The sequence below is a fragment of the Pectinophora gossypiella genome, chromosome 14 (assembly GCF_024362695.1).
Source record: "Pectinophora gossypiella chromosome 14, ilPecGoss1.1, whole genome shotgun sequence".
Taxonomy (NCBI): domain Eukaryota; kingdom Metazoa; phylum Arthropoda; class Insecta; order Lepidoptera; family Gelechiidae; genus Pectinophora; species Pectinophora gossypiella.
Genome location: NC_065417.1, coordinates 3,772,962 through 3,795,933, shown reverse-complemented (window position 1 = coordinate 3,795,933; position 22,972 = coordinate 3,772,962). Strand labels below are relative to the sequence as shown.

The 22,972-nt window shown below is 37.0% G+C and overlaps 1 long non-coding RNA gene across 1 annotated transcript in view; it reads left to right on the top strand.

The window, feature by feature from the left end:
• Positions 1–2,717: 2,717 nt before the first annotated feature.
• The window catches only part of LOC126372598 (uncharacterized), a 40,682-nt gene continuing 20,427 nt past the window's right edge, over positions 2,718–22,972 (top strand). The window contains exon 1 of the long non-coding RNA XR_007567189.1: positions 2,718–2,898. This is a non-coding gene — a long non-coding RNA (uncharacterized LOC126372598). The remainder of the gene's footprint in view (positions 2,899–22,972) is intronic.

The window sequence follows — 22,972 nt, the reverse complement described above, 5'->3', positions numbered from 1 at the left end:
CCTTTTTATTGTCGAACAGTGGGTCTAAAAAGGCCACATTGCAGCAATTTATCTAAAAAGCAATATTGCAATTTGACTTTTGCGCATATAAAAGAAAGTGCGCAGTGCCAATAGTGCTTTTTAGATGAATTGCTTTAATGTGGCCTTTTTAACCTATCAGAATTAAATGCAAAACGCTTTGCCATAAATGACCAAGACTATAGATACGACTTTTACGGATATTCGATAATTTTACAACTGCACAGTAAGTCGGTATACTTTTCCTATTCGTTCTGCTCACGTCCAAAAAGGCCATAAGTCTTATTCTTGAGCCTTAAGGCTTTGGCCTCAGTGGCAGCGGATAGCGCATATGTAAGTATACCTTATTATACTAGGGTCAACAGTAAAAACGCTACCGCGAAACACGCTTCATAGAAGTCTGTGTGTTTGCTTTACCACATTCATGCTTGCTATTAGTCTCGCTTTCATTAAACCATGATCTGTTATCTACTAGATTACATTTGTGGATATGTCGTGGCCAGATCTAGAATTATTCATTGCAGAACGTGTTACCATTCATGAAATGATCGAGCACATCATGAAATGATCAATTCTAAGACCAATCGAAGAGATATATTATAGTGGAGGAGTATGTTCTGATTTCTGATTTCTCGGTGAGGTATGGATGCTTAGTTCATCTTGTGATGGATGTCTGTCTACCCCAATTGGGAAATAGTCGTGAGCTTATGTTTACCTACCAAAAAAGTAAGTCTGCTAATTACCAGACTAGAAACGAGTTAACATAATATTATTATTACCAGAACCAGGACATTGCAAAACCGTACTTTGGCATATACAATTGGGCCCTCAGCGCTTGTCACTTGTTCGGTCAAAAATTGTATGAACTGTGGCTTTTTTTTGACGCGACTTATTGTAGATTTGCCGCAGATGGCATGAACTACTTGGACGGACAAATGAGGAGCGCTGAGGGCTCTCATCCGGTACAAAATTTAAGACAACAGGCCTGCAAGTTGGGCGCGAACCTCGGCTCAGAGCGTCGTCTGATAGGAAGAATAGCTCGATAGCGATAAGCGCTGAATGAGGAAAATCGTCGACCACGCCGGCGGGGTCGGTATCGGGGTTCTGAAGTGTTTGAAATCTGTGACAAACCTACTACAAGTCACACCAAAAATAAGTAATCGATCTCCGCTTTATCGCTAACAGTAGGGTTGTCAGAAGCGCAATAATTATTGAACATTTATTTTACCAGTAGCATAGCGCGCAACTTCACGGGTATTATTCTGCCATTTCTCGACGGATTGTATTGAATGTAACGAACAGATTAGCAACAATGTTGATGGTTTAGGTGACTGCTACCGGGCTGTGATATGCTTTTTGCCGCTCAGTTGTGGAGTGTCCACTCCAATTTGCTTACGACGGACTTTACTGAATCTCGTTGGTTCCAGATTTTTTTAGACATGAAAAACTTATTCGCTCTAGAGTGGTACAAAATATCTTAAATAATATGTTGTAAGAAACATATAGCGTGCGAATATTAAATATAATTAAACGAACATGCTTTAAATCTAATCTGTAATAAATCTGTCTTAAAATCAACAACAATAGTTACGTATTTTAAATACACAAATAACGCATAAGTACAACAATTTTAATTGAAATAAACGGTTGTGACTAAATTTATATATTCATTCTTTTTGAATTTACTTTTAAATATTGGCAATGGGAATGGTATAATGATGGTTGGTTGGTGGTATATTGATAAGTATTTACGTATATTTTGTTTATTTATTTACGTATAAAAAACCGCACCGGATGCGTATACAAGGGTGAACCTATCTTCATAATAGGTATAATAAAAACTTTGCAGCTAGTCCTGGTTCTAAGGATGTAAGGATACTACGCTATTTATATATAGTTGCATAAGTGTAGCCCAGAGGCCTTAGCTATGTTGCAAACAATTGTGAAAAGCGACAGTGCAATCGCTTTTCGTAAGCGTTTGCTTGGTTGGAGACTTAGACTACATTTTAACGCTTAGGTAGGTAAAATGCAATTCACTGACAATAATTTCTATTTAACCAGACCTGACTAAAAATGATTAAAAACCAATCAAAATAAAAATCCGCCGCGTCTACCGCATTTTAGATTTGTGTAGCCTCTTTTATTTTAAAAAGAATCTGAGGTATCTGACTGGGTGAAAGATAAATTATAAAATTCTAATCTAGGAATAGAAGCTAAATAATAATAAAAAAAAATTAATAAAAAAAAGCTGTCTAAATCTCAGAAAAAAAAGAAAAGAAAGAAAGAAAGAAAAAACAAGTCTCAGAAATCAATCTCATTTTACTTTTCGACTTATTTATGAATTATGTACGACGTGTGACCACTTTTATTGATGACGTCACAGGACAAGTATTTCCATGCAAACTCCATAGAAAGCTTTCTTTTTGACATTTCGTAAAAAGTATCTCATTGTCTGTAATTCGATAGTTGGAAATAGTTCTCTAGTTTTGTCTGCAAAGCGAGGAAATAATATGTCAGGCCAAAATGTAGCGTGCCGCCTCTGTCGGTTTCGTAGCCGCGCCACCCCAAGGTCCAAGCGGGTGGCATATTAAGACGAAGTTGAATGTAAAAAAAGGCGAAAAAGAGTTTTATATTCTCTCTCGAATGGGAAGAAATAGGAGAAATCTTTCTCATTTACCACAGTTCTGGCCGCGATCTCGACTGAGACAGACTGGTTTTGCGTAATTAGACAAATGCAATTAAATAATTAATTACTTATACTTTTCTTGACGACAAAGAAGTTTTAATCGGATTTAAAAGAGTTGAAAATGTAACGGTTTGTGAATGAGTTGTTTCTGAAATTTTATGTGTGTGTTAAGAGTGAAACGTTATGAGGGACAGGTATTATAACAGACATGTTATACATAATAAGAAAATTGAGTATTAACCTTCATATAAAGTGGTATTTGTCATGTGTAGAGTTATAGTGCAGTATAATATAAAAAATGTGGAATGTAAGATTTGAAGGATTTTTTATTACTGTAGCACTCATTCGTGCTTAGGGAAACTCACAAAGAGAAAATTTAATCTAAAAAGTGTGACTCTGTCGTCTGAGTCACTCGTTTGACAAGACAAGAGCTGCAGGTTCAAGTCTCGTGACGTGAACCTTTTGTCAAGCCGGGACGAAAAAATCGCATGGACAGGATGAAGACCCGATGGTGTATTGGTTAACAGGCTCGTCCCGGCTTAAGCTGGTCTTCTTCAATCGTGTGGGTTGTGAGGTGGAGTACCAACCTCATCAACCCTGGTGTCAGGGTTACTATTGAGCCGCCAAAGGCCCCTGACATGGCTCATGTAACGACTACTTACTTACATCAGTAAGTAGTAACCTGGACCAACGGCTTAACGTGCCTTCCGAAGCACGGATCATCTTACTTTTTGGACAATCAGGTGATCAGCCTGTAATGTCCTAACCAAACTAGGGATCTCAAAGTGATTTTTGTGATATGTCTCCACCGGGATTCGAATCCGGGACCTCCGGATCGTGAGCCCAACGCTCAACCACTGGACTACGTAGGTCGTTGAGCTGTGGGTTCCAGTAAAAGATGCAAAATTAGTATTTTTCAAGACATTATCGTTATAGAGCAGAGAATGGGTTGACCAGGCGTTTGACTTTAAAGATTTAAATATAGTATGTTTGCTTCTTTTTGGTTTGATTTTGGAAGCCATGTTGACTAAATCGGGGATTTCTCAATTGTCTAGAGTCTAGTGATATTCAATTCACCGAAGTGCGTTTACTCGTTTAATAAAGGAAGTAATAACATAACCTCACGACTATATCTCAATTGGGGTAGCAATGTACATCCATCGCAAGATGAACTGAGTACCCACACCTCACCGAGCTTTCTGTTAGACCGAGGTGATAGGTGGTGAGCCGTATCGCCGTCTATAATTGTCGAGCCAACTGTGTTAGTGAAAACTGGACTTAAGATAAATTAATAACTCATTGGTGCAAGTTCGGTATCGGGGTTCGAACCGGTGCTTCCCGTTCGAGAAACAAGTAGGTGTACCAAAGGACCACAGAGACTAGTATATATTTTATAAAGAAGTTTATAAAGAAGCGTGAAAGAAGCAAATAATCCATTGTCTCCAGCCTCTGCATACCTTTCTGGGAAGTCTTCATTTGTATAGGTATGTGTCATCATGTGTATTAAAGAATGATAGAAAGTTATATCATGACTATTTGTGGCTCTATTCAACCCAGTAGGGATACGACACAGTGTTACAAATTGACATCAAACCACGCGCAACATTTTATTGTAGACCGCCAGATGCGAGATGAATGCTCACAACGATTTTATACAATTGCATATACAGGCAAAACATTGCAAATGGGTTTCCATTTATTATGCCTCACTAATGGATAAACGTAAGTTATTAAATTCACAATCTAACCACATCCCAAACCGACAAAAGGCTGCGTTTATAAACACTCGCATACACGACTTACACACACACATTATGTGGTCTCGACACTCACACACACACACAGACATAACAATTCATCAGTCGCCGCACACATGCACAGATCTCTATATCCCGGTCATTATTAATAAAAAGGTACTTGAAACAATAATCCGTCGGACCCTCTAAGCGAGGGTCACATTCTTACCTACAAAGTGTACGAAACCTTCGTTATCCCTAAAATCCACAGGCGGAAAATTTCATTTCAATACCGTGCTCGATACCTCATTGCAAATAGCTTTGGACCCGGCTTAATATGCATTAAGGGCATCCGAAAATTTCTCCAGCAAAAATGTATGGCAACCCGAGCGTTCCGTATAAGTGGATTATGCGCCCTTACCCGTTTTTTCGTAGCGCGCCATCCCTTTTGTGGCGCTGAAAAACTAGGGGCGGCTTAGCGTGGAAACGGCTGAGATTTTCATTTGTTTTTTTGTTGAAAATGAAAAAAATGTATATTGTCATAGAAAAAAGGTCTACACAACATTGGATACTATTTATAGCTAGGACACACAAATGCTACAGAAGTATAACCCTGCTACCCGAACTAGGAGACTTGTATCTCAGGAAGCAGTGTTCGGCAATTACATTTTTTATGACGTCAGTTGTGACAAACCATTGTTAAACTGAATTTATTTGATAATAAACTGTGGTAAAGTAAAAACAATTAAAAAAAAATAAACGTGCATTTTTTGCATTACATGCATATTTTGTTTCGGTATCGTTTATATTCAATGTAATATCGAAAGTACATATTCAATTACCAATTCATAATATACAGGTATACCTAAATACAATTAGTAGTGAAATAGTGAAACCATGCGAAACATGTCTTTTAAAACATCATGAAGTTGGTACCTGTAACAATTTTATATATGACTAGGTATGCGAATTAACGCAGTAAACAGTAAATTGCGATAAAATTAATATGTCTTTTTTATTAGCTTGTGTTAATTGAGGAATTATGATCATATAGCGTCCGTAACTAAAATTATGACCACTATGTAGAATTGTTAATAAGTTGTTTATAAATGTTTAATGAACCTGCAAGTGCAGTTTTACACATTATAATAACATTATTCATTTTAAATTTACTTATTTTTATGGGTTCTCGTGGCCATTGAGTGGATTTGATTGCATTTATTATGTTTTAATAATATTGAATTTTTTTATTTTTATTGAAATATTGAATTTAATAAAAAAAAACCTTTAATCTAATATTTTACCGTGCTCATTGGTGACTCTAAAACGATTTGAAATAAAAAAAAGGTAAAAAATATGAAAAAAACGTGTCTTTAAAAAGCGAAAAATTATGATTGTCAAATAAAGTGTCGTATAAATGTGTATGTATATGGCGTATGGGGGACAGACAAAGAGGTGAAACTTATAGTACCTCTCCGCGTAGTGTTGGGGGTTAAAAATAAGAACAGTGAATTGCCCTAGTGTACCTTACAAACACACACAGGATAGGCTTTTTTAAACAGATAGACGTAATTTTATACCTTTATGGGAAGGCGTGTACACCGCAGCCCCATAAAAAGAATTGTATAACAACGTTTTACTATATTTATGCTTTTCCTGTCACGTGTATAGTTTTCTATTGCATTATAATTATGAACTATAAAACTATCTTTTATAACGGAGTTAATAATAGTAATACGTACAATTGAATGAAAAGTGGCCTTTCCTAGACCTACGAATGAAATTAACATACCATAACTACAAACATTAATTAATTTGTTTGTTTTGTTTTTTATAGGCATCTTTTTTATTTTTTTTTGTTTTCTTTTTAATGTGCAGTAAATGCTTTCTAAATAATAAGTAAATGTAATAATAATGACGTAAATATTTATTTAAATATGCAGGACAATATTTTCGGAAACTACTTTTAGTTCAGCGAATGTCCGCTACGGGCGCTGATTTCCTACAAAAGCCGCCTCCACGCTTGCCTAGCCTCGATATCTTTGTAGTAGGAGACAAAGACTGTGATGTAAGCATATTTTTCTGCTACGCGAGTCCGTTCTGAAATCAATACCGTCGATAGGCGGAATTTCAGATACTTGCGACCTAAAGCTTTAAGACTGTCTGACTAGAGCGAGTATGGAAATAAATTATGAATCGACTTAGTTCTAATATACATACATACACATACATACATAAACAGCCTATATACGTCCCACTGCTGGGCACAGGCCTCCCCTCAATCAAACACAAGATAGTATCACGCCTTTATCCCCAAAGAGGTAGGCGGAAGTGTGTAGTATACGCACTTCTCTATTCTTTTGTTTATGTCAATCAATGTAATATTTGAGGGTTTTTTTTAAAATTAATTTAGTGGTTTAGGCCGGGATTCGAACCCGTGATACTACGATGTACAGTCATGAACAATATCATGTACACATATTAGAACCCTGTCGCACTATCATATTTGACATTTAATGAGACTTACGGTTTAATTTGTCAAAAAAGTTAATATGACATGGTATCAAACTGTATACATATTAGTACTCGTGACCGTAAGTGACGCGTTCTCCGAACAGGGCCTAAAGTTTTTCTCTCTCTGGAATCTATTTATGTAGTTCATCTACATATTTTTTTGTATAAAGTTAAGTTAAGTTTTTTTGTTAAGTTTTTTTGGTAAAGCAGTCGATTTCTGCAAATGAGTTTTTGATTGTTTACTGACTGTGCCTTGCAGACTATCTGTAACATTTCAAACTAACAAATCACAGGTCGCTTACTGTGTGAATAATATAATTGTTACAATTACTTTTTCAAAAATCTTTGTGCCAGAACGTCCCAAGGCGCATTTCCTTACTTCTATTTAGTCTTCATCTTCATAATCTATCTACTTACTCCTTTTCTTCCATAGTATATGTAGTAGTTTAAGTATTTATATATTTATATAACAATTATATGTGTATTATTATGATGTAGTTTATGTACTCGTAAGTGTATCTTTGTATTTATTTTTATACGTACAAGTATTCCCATGCTGCACTATCCCGCTATATTACATAATATTAAATATCTCCTATACTTACTTAAAGGTTGCCTGGAAGAGATTGCAATAAGGCCGCCTAATTGAACACATTCTATTTCTCTTTTGTTTTTTCCTGTTTGTGCAATAAAGTATTTGTTATAGGTCACTAAAGATATTATTAATGTAGGTAGATATTTTAGATAAAAGAAAATACATTCAGTAAGAAACTTACAAGCTAGTTTTTTCTTTTACTTATAGAATAGGTAAAGAGTGGCAGCTCCGCCTACGCAGATATAGGCGTGCCCTCTAGAATGTATTTATTTATCTTTCAGATAATCCCGTCAGCAGTGGGCTTGTGCCCAGCAGTGGGACGTATATAGGCTGTTTATGTTTATGTTACGTTCAGGTAATCAACAGGTTATATAGTATACATGCAATTCGTTTCGGGGGTGTGTGACCTAACCTATATTTGGCTGGTTTACCCTTCGAGTTGGAAGGTCAGACAGGCAGTTGCTTCTTTAAAAACCGAAGCTGTCAAACCTTCAGGTTATAATTCAATTGCAATTCCATCATTATTTTTCGTAAGACCTTTTCGTAGCCGATCATACTTACGTTTTTAGCTTTCCTGTGATAAGGAGGAATCTCCTTGCATGATAGTCGACATTTGTTTTTTTTGGCTTCAAGGTTATAATATAATGCACAAGATGACCTATTAATATACTATCGCGGAGCTCCGTGCGTCGTAAAGTTTGCGGACGAATGGAGTGCAAAGTTGAAGTGGGAATGATTTGCTCATACTTGTATGGCGCGCGTTTTGCGCTCACTTGGCCCTTCTGGTTGGAAGGTCTGTCTTCTATTCCGTGGTGTAAACATTATTACGTCATCATCCTCCCGCCTTCGTCCCTCTCTATGTGGGGTTAGCACAACATGTATTACTTAGTACTTAAAAATGAAGAAATCAATTTTAAAAAGTATTAAAATTCAAGCCATAATGTTCCTTGTTCGGAAAGTTGGCAATGTTTGTGCTGAAGTAGGAATACAAATGTTTATTTACATGAAGTTGCACACCGCAGTATCGTGTTATGTCGTTTGAAACTTTGTCCAGTAAAACGATGGAAAGTTTGGAGTTGGTCCACTTTGGTTACAGTTCGTTTGTTAGAATTCGACCAAATTATTAGTGTGGCCCAATGTGTCTGTATATCGATGTGTGTCTTATATTAGTTCACCGATGTGTGTTAGTGTGTGTTAGTGCGTATGTACACGCGCAAACGTCATAAAAAAATTAAGAAATAAAAACCTGACTATGGAAAAATCGCGCTCAAAAAGTCGCGGTCAAAAGCTTTTTGCTTGGTTTGCTCGACATTCGCCTAGTGCAGTCGCCTTATGCTTACCGAAATATATAAACCTGCACATCCTGAAAAAATAGGACTCACAATCAGTCAAAAAGGAGTGTTATATGTTTCACCGCTATGTATTTAGGTACATAAACACAATGATGACAGTACCTTGTGAATCTAAGTTTATTTTTGCCGACTTCTAACTATCGACAAAGTTTTATTAAGAAATCGAATAGTTAATGTAATATTTCTTTCCCTGCCGTCTGAGCTTAACTGTCGCCGTCAAGTTATAAATAAACAGATTTTATCTCAATAAGAAATTCTCCGACTATTTCACAGCTAAAACGGTCCTGCTGTCTTTCACCCTAGCCCGAATGAAATTTAAATGAAATAACAAGCAAAATGAGTAAGAAAACGCAACAGCCCGCTTGCGATTGCGAAAAATAAAAGAAAAAAATGGAATTCACGAGATTTCCCCGAGACGGGGAGTAAATAGTGAGTTTTTGTAGTAGCCAACCATTTGGTTTATTTATTGGTTGGTGGATGTCTACGGTCTTAAGATTATTTAAGGCTGTTGTCTCATAATTATTGATATACACTACTTACTTATTATGGATACCTTTATAAGATGTGATGAGATAGTGGGCAAATGGATTCTTCACTTAAGAGCAACAATTTAGAAGAAAATAGAGCATTAGGTAGTTGATGCGCACCGTGCCGCGGTCCGAACTCTCTGCGGTTTGAAATGACTAAAGATGCTTAGCACCTGAACGCATTTTATATCTTTCTTTAAAAGCATCACACCTGTATCCTCGAAGGGGGAGGTAGAGGTGTATAGCCTAGCACTAGAAGATACATATTGGCATGTCTGTAAGTTTAATAATTATCATTCTTAACGGCCTCTGTGGTCCAGTGCTTTGAGCGTTCGCCTCACGATCCGGAGGTCCCGAGTTCAAATCCCGGTGGGGACACATCACATTAATCACTTTGTGATTCCTTTAGTTGGGACATTACAGGCTGATCATCTGTTTGTCCGAAAGTAAGATGATCCGTGAAGGCACGTTAAGCCGTTGGTCCCGGTTACTACTTACTGATGCAAGTCAGTTGTCGTTACATGAGCCATGTCAGGGGCTCTTGGCGGTTCTATAGTAATCCTGACACTGGTGTCTGGGTTGATGGGTTGGTAATCCACCTCACAACCTTTACGATAGAAGAAGATAATTGTCATGTTCACAAACTATAATGTATAAAATTATAGGACTTTTTATAAATAAAGCGGTTTCAATTCGTTTCAATAACAGTTTGAACTTTATTATATAGTTTTAAACATATTCTAGTGTTGTAACATACTAGCCTGAAGCTTGAATTTTAACGAAAATTAAATTGTTTAACAAATGACGACAGGTGTTACAAAGGTTACCCTTTCAATGTTAATTTAGTTTTAAAAGTGCCTTCAGCTATTTAGTTATCAGTGAACACATTTTGTGGGAATTTTAAAGGGGTATTTAATTTTAGGTAGATATAAACTGGATAGGTATGCTTAGGTACCTATTTTTATTTCATGTGGGTTGTAGGTCGTAACGTCAATGACCGACTTCATTATCATTATCAAACCCGGTGTAAGGGTTATAACTAGGGAATGCAATTCCGACTCGAGATCGCAAATTAGAGATCCTGCGGGATTGGAAATATCAATCCCGCGAGATCCCGAAATTTTCGGTAACACTAGGAGACGATAATGTATTGTGTATAACATTCCTTCGACTTACCTAAGCGTATATTTTCTTCGATGTTCAAAATATAAGAGAAAAGGTTACCCAAACCTAACCTGTTTAGAACAACAACAAGTTCTTTTCTTCGAGTACCATTTGCTAGAGTAAATTATCGCAGAAATTCATTTTAAATTCGTGCCTGTCGCGATTTCAGTGAATTGCAATGCGATTTAGATTTGTTCTGTACCAGCATTGCAACTGTCAAACGAATGCTTGCCAAACCTTTGTTTTTCTTTTTACTCATTTAATATCAGATGAATGTGATATGTGCCTCTTTATCAACACGTAACTCTTTATCTATTTGTGGAGATTTCTCATTAGCATTGTTTACATTTATCGTCTAGATCTATAGTTATTATATGACTGTTAATCTTCCTAAGAAAATAAAATAAGTAAACATATTATGATCCCAACATAAGAACACACTCCCGGCATTATTTATCCAAAAACGTTGAACAACAAAGAACAAAGTTGAACTTATTTCTTCTTCAAAAGCCTTGTTTGGTGGCCGGCAAATTGTTTGAGTAATTTCTCTAGGAACTTATACAAGGAAAAAACGAAGGAAAAGAAAAAGAACAAACTTGTTGTTCGCGCTTGGAGGAATATTGGACTTCGACTTTAAAGGTTTAATTTTAATTTTATTGCCGCGGTGCAACTTTGTTACGAGGACTAACGCTGGCTTGTTAGCATACACTGTCAATATGACTGTTTAATTTAAATGCGAATGTTGTTTGATGCCTTTTTATCCGACTGCGGCGAATCATAAAGGAGGGTTATGTGTTTGACTGCTATGTATAATATATTTGTGTATGCGCGTCTAACCTTCTAAACCACCTCTGAGATGACAAGATAGCCGTGGTCGTATACAAACCAGTCCTAAGAGTTATCGCGACATACGACCACGTTTAGGTATCTTCTAAACCTCGTTATTTGGAAGAATTTCAGAGTTTTGGACTTATTTTCTCGGCCCCGATACCGACCCCGCCGGCGTGGTCGACGATTTCCCTCATTCAGCGCTTATCGCTATCGATCCACTAGGGTCGATTAATTCTTTCAAATATTTTTCCTCTCAGACGACGCCCTGAGCCGAGGTTCGCGCCCAACTGGGCACCCTCAGGCCTGTTGTCTTAAACGTTGTACCGGGTGAGAGCCTTCAGCGCTCCCCATTTGTCCGGCCAAGTAGTTAATGCCATCTGCGGCAAATCTACAATAAGACACGTCAAAAAAAAGGACTTATTTTCTTGTTTTATAATTTTAAAGAGCATGATTTTTTCGTAATGGGGTTTTACTTTTTAAGCTAATATTTTTCTTTATATTATTTTATGGTCTTATTTATTAAGATAAAGTGTGCATTTTTTACTATATATTTTTTGGGTATAAATTATGACCCTTTTTATTACATCTAGGCACAATTCCATGTTCCACACATTTTTATTCTGATCAAAATAAATAGAAGCAATATAGGCAGCAACATAATTCTATACATAATTGTGATCCAAATATCAAGCAATAATTATTTTTATATAATAATATGTTTCTGTCATTAAATTGTATTTTGGAATAATTACGTACATACCCGAGTAATGAGAAAATAGCCTGGAAAGTCTCTCACTTAGGGTTGTATTAATAAACGAATCTCAGCTGAGACTGCCCTCAAGATCATGCTCAAGTGTCTGTTTTTATATGAGAACTGTCACATTGACATGATCTTGAGGGCAGTCTCGAAGCTGAGATTAGTTTATTAATACCACCCTTAGTAGGCACCTTAGGCTTGGGGTAGGGGCCTTTGGCGGCTCAATGAGGCTGGCTGATGAGGCTGGTATCCCACCTCACAACCCACACGATAAGAAGAAGAGTAGGCATAGATGGTCGAACTAGCCAAAACCGATGAGGCCCATTCCAACTTACAAATTAAATGATTATTTTCCTTAAATAGCCTCTAAACTATTGCATTACCATACAATGCGGAATACGAAATGGGGTGCCATTATAAAAACTGCATAAGTACATCCTTCGATTAAAATTTGTCTCGTTTAGTGAATGACAATCGTCAGGAATAAGAATCGCGGTTACCTTTGCAATGTAGAAAAAAAGCCAAGTTAATTTTGTCTTCTTCTTCTTTTAATCCTTTCATTTATTGTTGGGATGCTCGAATAACAGATTTCCACTCCTCGCGAACAATTAATAACTACTAATATTAAGTATTAATATTTAAAATTCACGACTTTACAGTGAAAAAGCGCCAATGTGCCGTGAAACTTTCATTAGAAACAATAATATTCATCATCATTTTAAGAGCCACGCTCTTGTCGGTGTAGCATTTTCCATTCCAGTCTATCAAAGGCCAATTCCTTGACTTCCCTATAAGACACAACGTTAACCTCTTCTTTAATCTGTTCCATGTAAGCTCTTCTTGGTCTTCCTTCCTTTTTGTTTGTTTTTTTTTTATAATTAGACATATAAAGGAGCATATTGAGGAGCTCGGTGGCGCAGCGGTAAACGCGCTCGGTCTGCGATTGTTGAAGTTAAGCAACTTTCGCAAAGGCCGGTCATAGGATGGGTGACCACAAAAAAAAAGTTTTCATCTCGAGCTCCTCCGTGCTTCGGGAGGCACGTTAAGCCGTTGGTCCCAGCTGCATTAGCAGTCGTTAATAACCATCAATCCGCACTGGGCCCGCGTGATGGTTTACGGCCCGTTCTCCCTATCTATCCATAGGGAAGGCCCGTGCCCCAGCAGTGGGGGCGTTAATGGGCTGATGATGATGAGACATATAAAAATACTTTATTTAATTTTCACACATCATTCATCATCACGCAGAACCTCAGACACCTATATATGCCGAGCGTTTTTAACGTCGCCAGGTCTCTGTGGGCCGCCCCTTTAAGTTAATTTTGTGGTGATACTTAAATGGGATTTAAATGTGGCTAGCGAGGAGTGAGCGAGGAAATGTATATATACAGCTCTGCCTACCACTTCAGGGATACAGGCGTGATGCTGTGTTATATTATGTAATTTTGTGAAGACAATTCCGTTACTCAGAAAGCATGTTAAATTTTGGCTACTATTCAGTTAAGTAGGTACTATTAAACAGAAAAACTAGCTCAGTACAAATAATGATTATATTTCAATAAGATAACATTTTACAATAGTCTCAATGCGCGGTAAGAATTAGATCTGTTAAAGTACGCAAGCTAGTGTTGTGACGTTCATAAGTATAGATCACTATACTATACTGTTAAATAAATAGAAATCGATTCATTTCTATTTAACAGTATGTAATAGTTACAAGAGTCAGGAGCCTTTGAAGGTTGTAAAGATGGAGCTTGTATCCTCACACAACCACGGTTAATTTGGTACAATTTTGGTACTATAAAGTTTTTTTTATATTATTGATTTACTATAGAACTTGTCCAAATCACAACCGTGCCTAAAACAATTGAAGCGCCAGGGTTCGTTGTATTAAAATTCAAATGTGCGCCCATGTTTTTTGTTCTTCTTCTTAGAACCGAGTACTATAAGACCTATCTATGCATTCTTTAGACGGACTAACAGTTAGACATGACCATTATAATTCTATTCACTATGCCACTGTTAGGATACTAAACTCAGAACAGAAACTAAACGTGAAAGAGAGTTGGTTTCTTTCGGTTTTATACACGTCAAGTGTACAGAAAAGGACATTATTGTTCTAATGCGCATGCTTTTTTTACGAAAAATAACCTGCAATTATACATCTACAGACGTCAAGGGTACATAATTTAAAAAAAAAACAGCGTGTCATCAATACCAGGTTACCGTTGAACCATCTCAATGAACTCATCAGCTTAATAACGGCCCATATTACTTCTATAGGTATATTTCCATTTATTTAACTAGATTTCAATCTAAAATGACAAGGAAGTTCTAATCTATAGAGCAGGGAATGTCTCGGAATGCTAACTGACTCGCTAGATACTCCGTATTTCCCCAGAGTAGCCGTGTCGCGGAATATAAAGAAAATATCTCTACGAATGCGTTCGTGGCGCGTCTTAGGCGCCGACGGTGAGGATTTGGTACTTGATAAATATTTAAAATAAAAATACAAGTTTAAATCTCGATAAGGAAAAAAAAACGCGCTTTAAAAGCATGAAACAAGAAAACAATTCGACGCTGACGTCGCTAACTGACGCACCTTTTGCCGTTGTCAATAAGACACAAATTATTTCAGCAAAAAATTGCAGATACTTCAGTTTGCAAAGTAAGCCATGAATTCTCTGAAATTCTCCCGAATAGTAATGTTTAGGAGATAGCTTAACCGTGGTCGTACACTGTGATAAGCAAACTCTCAGGACAGGTTATAATCCCCTCAGACGATATCCTGAGCCGAGATTCGCGCTCACCTGTGCACACTCAGGGCTAGCGCTTTTTGATATCGACCAAAAATGACTACAGGCTAGGTCTGACTCTCATTGGGCCCTCAGCACTATCCATTATCCGGCCAAGTAGTATACACTACTTCAAATATACAATAAGTCACATTAAAACATCCCTATTTAAAAATGATTAATGATCTCTATGGTGTTATGGCTAGACAACTCGACCAAACTAGAAAGCCCGGATTCGGCTCTCGGTGGGATTAATTTAGGAAAACGAAATTTTCCATCAAGTCGCAGTGGATCCTCGTAGTGAAGTTGTACTCCTTACCCGATGAAGCGAATACCGTTCCCAGCAGTAGAATGTTTATATGTATATAAATCCGAAGATGTGTTATTTACGACGTTAGCCTGAATCTTAAGTAATTTTAGACGAGGTTACGACCGTGTGTAAACCAAAATACCTTTTGAATGCGAACTCGTGTGAGAGCTAATGTTACAAAACATGTGTTGTTTACAGTTTTGAAAGAAACCTCGTAAAACAAGGAGTCATGTACAATGAACAAACAATATTACAAGAACTTATTTTAAAGAAAGTATAGGTAGGTACCTATACTATGGATTTGTTAGACATGACGAAAATCTAAAATTAATCTTATTGATCTTTTGAACAGAAAGTTCGGTGATGCGTGGGTACTTAGTTCATCCTGCGATGGATGTACCTCTGACTACCCCAATTGGGATATAGTCTTGAGCTTATATTATCTTTTGTGTCGCTGTATACCACAGAAGAGGTTAATGACATGAGTTTACATACTTATAAGTACTGTTATTTACTACGAGTATCTATGTAACACTGTTTCTGACTCGAAAAAAGAAATAAACAAGACGTTAGTCGACATAGCCAATTTCCTTAATCCACAGCCAAAGAAACAGTATTATGCAGATAGTATCAAAACTCGTCGGTCACAGGTCAAAAGAAAAAATCCATTTCAGCTGAGCCACGAGATGTTATAAGTAGGATTTGGCGCTTGGAAACCCAAGGAGAGGGACAAAAGATGTGATAGAGAGAGATGGAAGTAGTCGAGTAAATGAAATTCATGTATATAGTGAGCTTAGTATACATAGAGGTATAGACAACTCGGGTTAAAGTCGGGAGGGGGTTATCATACAAATGGACCATTTTTAGATGGTATAGACGGCGACGCGATGTTTGCGTAAGAAGGCTCGACAGGTTATTATGGACCACCATAAGGTTTTGAATTGAAACGACATTATAGCTTAGTAAAATATTGGAGAGGGATGTACGGTCACGAGCATTAATATGTATACACTTTGGTACCATGTCACATTAACTTTTTTGACAAATTGAACTGTAAGTCTCACTAAATGTCAAATATGTTAGTGCGACAGAGTCCTATAGTGGGTACATTATATTGATCATGACTGTATATAATTACATGTAATATGAAGCGAGCCTGTTGCCTTTAAGCAGACACAAATCCTGGAAACAGCGTGATATCAATTGGCTAGTTTCGAACTAGTCAAATCAGTTACTTTTTACTAAACGTCAAAACACGAAATTACAATGGAATTTGTATGAAAAAGCACACTGTGACGTTATGACGTTTTTCTGTAGAAAAACGTGATAAAATGTCGGACTTATTAACGTTTTTCGTGATTAAAATTCATAAATACTTAAGTTAAATAGAAAAAAGAAAATGTTTTTCGTTAGTTCTACATTTGTCTTTATAATTTATCTTGAGCTTAATACACGACTCAATTATCTACGTATGATAAAAATATGAATTCAAACTCACAATGTCGAATTCAGCAGAATTCCAATCTGTGACACGACAATGCCTAAATAATCGCCTACATAATATAGGTAGGTACTCACATGACTTCTTCCATATTTCTTGTTTTCTGATCTCGGGGTGAGTTCTTTGAAGCTGCTGATACAAAAACGTAGTGATATATATTCTCCTAGGATAGTCTAGAGATTATTAGTTTTAACACTTTTAATAAATTTGAAACGTTTATAAAGTAACTGCAAAAATTCGCGCGCGATTATAACTACGGTGCGTCATTTGTTTTTTCTTTTGCCCATTTGAGATACAGGCTAAGGTCATAAGTACATGCTGCCTAGTCTTCAGTAAAGACGGTGCGTCAACTGAACGTGTTTTTTCTTTTTAATGGCTTGGAGTAGATGGAGATTTTAGCGGGAATCAAAAATGTTTTTGGCCGGGTATCATAGTCGATTCCTAATATTTGGAAAAGTCATAATGACAAAAAAAGATAATTTTTTTTTTTGATCGAACTCCGGAACCGTATTTGGCCCTATGAGTTTTTATCTTAAGTGCAGTTTTCAGTAACACAGTTAGCTCGACCATTACGTATAAACGAGGATAGATTCTGATACGTCTCACCAAAAGATCAGTGAGGTGTGGGTACTTAGTTCATCTTGTGGGCTTAAGTTGTTCTTGTAGTTCTTTTTGTAGTGGTAAATATTGGAGGTAGAATCACGTGATATCCTTTTATATAGATTCAACATCTTTTACCAACCAAAGTGTATCAGCTTTGGGGGGGGGGGGGGGGGGGGCAACCCCCCCAGCCTGATAGATTGAACATTAAATACGAGTGGCTCGAGTCATTCGAGTAAAAGAGATGAAAGGAGATGGAAAATAAAGCGATGTCGCCGACCCGGGAACGAAGTCGATGGATTTTCGTTGTTTATGTTTATTTAGATCGCAAAGTGGATTGGACCTAGCCTCGGTTTGGTTTAGTGCAGCTAAAGTTGAATATAAATATGTTAAGCCTTATGTGAACTTGGAAATTATTAGCTGAGAAAAACTAGCCACATAAACCATCTCCATCAAGCCGCAGTGGAGCAGCGTGGTGGAGCATACGTACGCTACTAGGCCGCTTCTTTATTTAATATAAATATCCAACATAGACCTTCCGTCAATTAACCGGAGCGGGTATGGAGCATACTCCATCACGAAGCTCTACTGCGGGTAAGCGTTTGACGGTTAGCCGGGTTCAACGGTTTGACGTGCCTTCCGAAATATGCAATCATCTTACTTAAAAAAAGAAAAAAGAGAGAAAAAATACTTACATACATTTTTTTTATAAAAAAGAGTTGCAAAAATAAATACCACTAGCTCACATCAAACACGGTCTTTTGACAGCAAAAAGTCGTTCGAAATTGCAGACTTTAGTTCCAAAAAAGGCGGGGAAAGTTGCAAAAGTCGAAGAACTAAGTTCCGTTGCATGAATGAAGGCGGTGGACTATCGCCATATTGCGAAAGTTGTGAAAAGTTTTTATTAATGGCCGCGGTAGGATCACGTCTTTGTTCTAATGCTGTTTTAGAAACACTTTGGTGTAAGTTGTAAATTCAACACTACTATTAGGGGTTTCGTTTAGACTGTCTGGTATTTTGAGCGGAGACTTTAAGTAGTTAAGTCTTGTCCGTACAACAGTTAAGTTCGCTTTGATAATTCAGCAATTTTTTTTTGTCTCATACAGTTGTATTCGTAAAACCGAATGCTCTTTTAAAATCCATACTTACCCCATTGTTTTTAACGATTGTGTCTGGAAAACCAATTCTTGCGCATCGTACGCAATTTGCCTTATCTGTATTGTAAAAGTGATTATACTTAATTAATTCCATATAAAACTGAAAAAAGACCCGTGGTTATTTTTTTTAATGTGTGTCTCTTTACTTAGATAGGAAAGAAAACTTAGGCAGAAGTTTTTTTTGTTCCAATAATAGAAACGAGTCATCATCATCAGCCCATTAACGTCCCCACTGCTGGGGCACGGGCCTTCCCTATGGATGGATAGGGAGATCGGGCCTTAAACCATCACGCGGGCCCAGTGCGGATTGATGGTTATTAACGACTGCTAATGCAGCCGGGACCAATGGCTTAACGTGCCTTCCGAAGCACGGAGGAGCTCGAGATGAAAACTTTTTTTTTTTGTGGTCACCCATCCAATGACCGGCCTTTGCGAAAGTTGCTTAACTTCAACAATCGCAGACCGAGCGCGTTTACCGCTGCGCCACCGAGCTCCTCAATATGCTCCTTTATATGTCTGATTATAAAAAAAACAAACAAAAAGGAAGGAAAATAGAAACGAGTACGAGTACTTAAATACAAAAAAAAAACATGTTTGTTACTTACTTTTCACAACTTTTATATTAGAATACTTACTCAATATCTATTTTTATTTTTATTTATTTAAGGAAAACATACAGCTTAAAATAACACATATATAGATATAACACACTTTAGGTAGTACACATAACAAATTAAGTTTTCACAAAAAAATAATGCATGCAAATATCACGAAACAAGTCTCAAAATACTGAGTCTCCAAAACCCGTAAAATCGCATGTCGCAAAGAATGTCATTACCCTGCCTCCCTGTTCCCTAACTCTTCCTCGATAACTCCTTTACCCGGGTTTACCCCATTTTTCCGTTTTCCTTATCGTTCGCCAATGGATGTCCTACGTGATACGTAGGGGGTGGAGACTTCAGTCGAATATATTGCGAATTCTTTCCTTTGAACACTTCTACATACGTGTTATACGTATGCATATACCTTTCCTTGGGTATATATGTATGTTAGGATCTTAAATACATTCAAGCTCATTTTATTGATCGTCTCGGCTTGGTGTTGATTAGAATAGAGCCTAGGTTTACATGCGCGGTTAGATTCATTCTCACACGAGTATTTTGTGAATGAAATAATAGAAAACTTACACTCGAGCCCCGTTTTGGCGCGACAATGAAAACAGTCAGTTCGAATCTGATTTTTTTGTGAAAACACTGATAAAAACGTAAGATAAGCTCACGAAAATATCCCAATGGGGTAGTCAGAGTAACATCTCACAGAAAAACAACATGCGTACTGGAATTAGAACTATGTCAGTTGTCAAATACGCAGTTGACATGCGTAACGTGGTAAAATGTTGTCACGGTAATTTTATCGATTCTGACGATATAACTATTATGTCGTTTTGACGATTGGTGCTAACGTGTGAACCCAAATAAGTGATGTCGTTCTGTCAAAATACGAACAAAATCCCGTGACACGCTTGTTAGGAAAAAAAACAAACTTATAGATTTCGACAAAATGTATTGAATCGATCGATAGTTTTGTTACGTTGAGCATGTTAGTCCTGCTGTTCTATGTTTTTATTCACTCCCAGCCGAGCATAGAAGCAGATGCAAATAAATAAATGCTTATGTAAATAAATTCAAGACGCAATATAAAACTCGGATCATCTCTTTCATTCTGCACCTCGCTTTACCACCCGTCCTTAGACATGAGAGATTCTTATGAGAAATTCTTTCTTTGTACTCGTCGTCAAATGAACGTGCTAACTTCTAAATTGGATCTAGCGAGCATGTTGGCAAAAATGTTCGATAATTTACAACTAATTTGAAAGTTCAGTGCGCCTTTGTGTTGTATCGGTGAGATTATATGTTTTAGCTTATATTACATAGGTACAGTCATGAGCAATATCATGTACCCACTTTAGAACCCTGTCGCACTATCATATATGACATTTAATGAGACTTACGGTTTAATTTGTCAAAAAAGTTAATGTGACGTGGTTTTAAAGTGTATACATATTAGGGGAAGATCAAGAAGAGCTTACATGGAACAGATTAAAGAAAAGGTTAACGTCGTGTCTTATAGGGAAGTCAAGGAATTGGCCTTTGATAGACTGGAATGGAAAATGCTACACCGACAAGAGCGTGGCTCTTAAATTGATGATGATGACATATTAGTACTCGTGACCGTACATATAGGTATATAAATAACATAAGCTCACGACTATATCCCAATTGGGGTAGTACATCCATCGTAAGATAATACCGAGCTTTCTGTTAGACTAACGATAGGTGAGCCGTATCGCCGTCTATAATGGTCGAGCAAAAGCCAATGTGATAGTGAGAACTGCACGTAAGATTAATTAGTAACGCTTTAATGCAAGTCCGGTACCAGAGTAGCGACTGCCTGTCTGACCTTCCAACCCGCGAAGGGAAAACCAACTCAGTACAGATTAGGTCACATACCTCCGAAAATGCATTCCCCGGGAATGTAGGTTACCTCATGCTGTTTTTCTTCACCGCTGAGCACGTGATAATAATTTATGATCCAAACATGAATTCAAAAATAAATTCGACAATCATTGGTTTAGGCCTGTGCTGGGTTCGGACCTGCAACCTCAAAGTGAGAGGCAAGCATTCTACCAACTGGCTACCACGGCTTACCTGCTATATATTTTAATATTTCATTTAAAGTATATTTCTCTTGTCTTATGAATTGCTTGACGACTGTCGCCGTCGACGTGGCCATGGAAACTCTAATACGATGGAAGAGGCCTTGCATATTTACCTAAGTCCACCTATTGACCTATTCAAAGCTCTTTCTAACGAATATTATATTTGTTATGATGAAATCAATGTAAACGTTCGTATGGTCATGATTCATTAGTAGATTACACAGACAAATATACTTACATGCGGCGTGTATGAAGCCTTTACTTATACATATACAGGGTGTTAGTGTCATCGTAACGAATACCGAGGGGGTTGATTCAGACCATGATTCTGAGTTAAAATCAAGTGGAATTTTCGGTCGCAAAATTCATGATTTTTTTTTGTTTTTTTAAATTATTTTCAATTCTATACTTTTGCGATGGAAAATTCCACTTGATATTAACTCAGAATAATTAGATGAATCATCCCTCTCAGTATTCGTTACGATGACACTTACACCCCGTACAAGTACATACGGTAGCCATATAAGTAGGTATGGGTGTTAGTGACACCGTAACGAATACTGAGGGGGATGGTTCAGACCATGATTCTGAGTTGATATTTAGTGGAATTTCGTGTCAAAAAATTCATGAAAATTTTTCTTTTCTTTTTAATTATTTTCCAATCCATACTTTTGCGACGGAAATTTCTACTTGATATCAACTCAGAATCATGGCCTGAACCACCCCTCAAAGTTTTCGTTACGATGTCACTAACAACCTGTATATTCATACATTAATACGTAAAATTTGCGCCGCCGACTATTTGTCTGTGAGTGAAAAGTTTAAGAAATTAAGGTATGGAACGTCAGCAAGAGATATTTGGCTGAAATTTCTAATTTAATGAAAAAGTTTATTATTAGAAGTGAGATGTAGGCGGAACGCTTTTCGTACTAACAGTTTATTCCTACACATTTTTATGAGAACTACATAGTGGCATAACATAAGCTCAGGACTTTATCCCAATAGGGTAGTCAGAGGTACGATAAGGTGCAAATGTCCAATCAGTTTCTTGCAAAGTAATAAATTAACTGGTTGCACTTAAGACTTCCTGTTAATGTCGTTTCTGTAACAAACCAAAAACATCTACAAACACATAAATTTTATAATTATAATTGATTTATTCGCTTTTTTTTTTTTTTTTTTGACAACTAATGCTTCATAATTACACCACTGTTTAGAAGTAATTCGCTGGGCTCAGTGACTGCACTTTTGGTGTTTGATTGTACATCCATCGCAAGAAGAACTAAGTTACCGCACTAACGTGGAGGTGGTGGTAGGAAAACTAAATTTTAAACTGAATATTAATTATTTATGTACAGATTGATAATCATATTACATTGACACATAAGCTCACGGTTACGTTCCCTTTTGGGCTAGCCAGAGGTACGATAAGCTGCAAAGTCCAATCAGTTTCTTCCAAAGTAATAAATTAACTGGTTGCATTTAAGACCTCCTGGTTACATGTCGCTTCTGTAATAGACCAAAAGCACCTACAAAAACATAAATTTTATAATTATGACAATTAATCGTTCATAATTTCACCACTGTTTACAAATAATTCGCTGGGCTCAGTGACTGCACTTTTGCGCTTTGATTGTACATCCAGAGAAGATGAACTAAGTACCCACACTTCACAGAGCTTTCTGTTAGACCACCGTGACAGGTGTGGTTAGC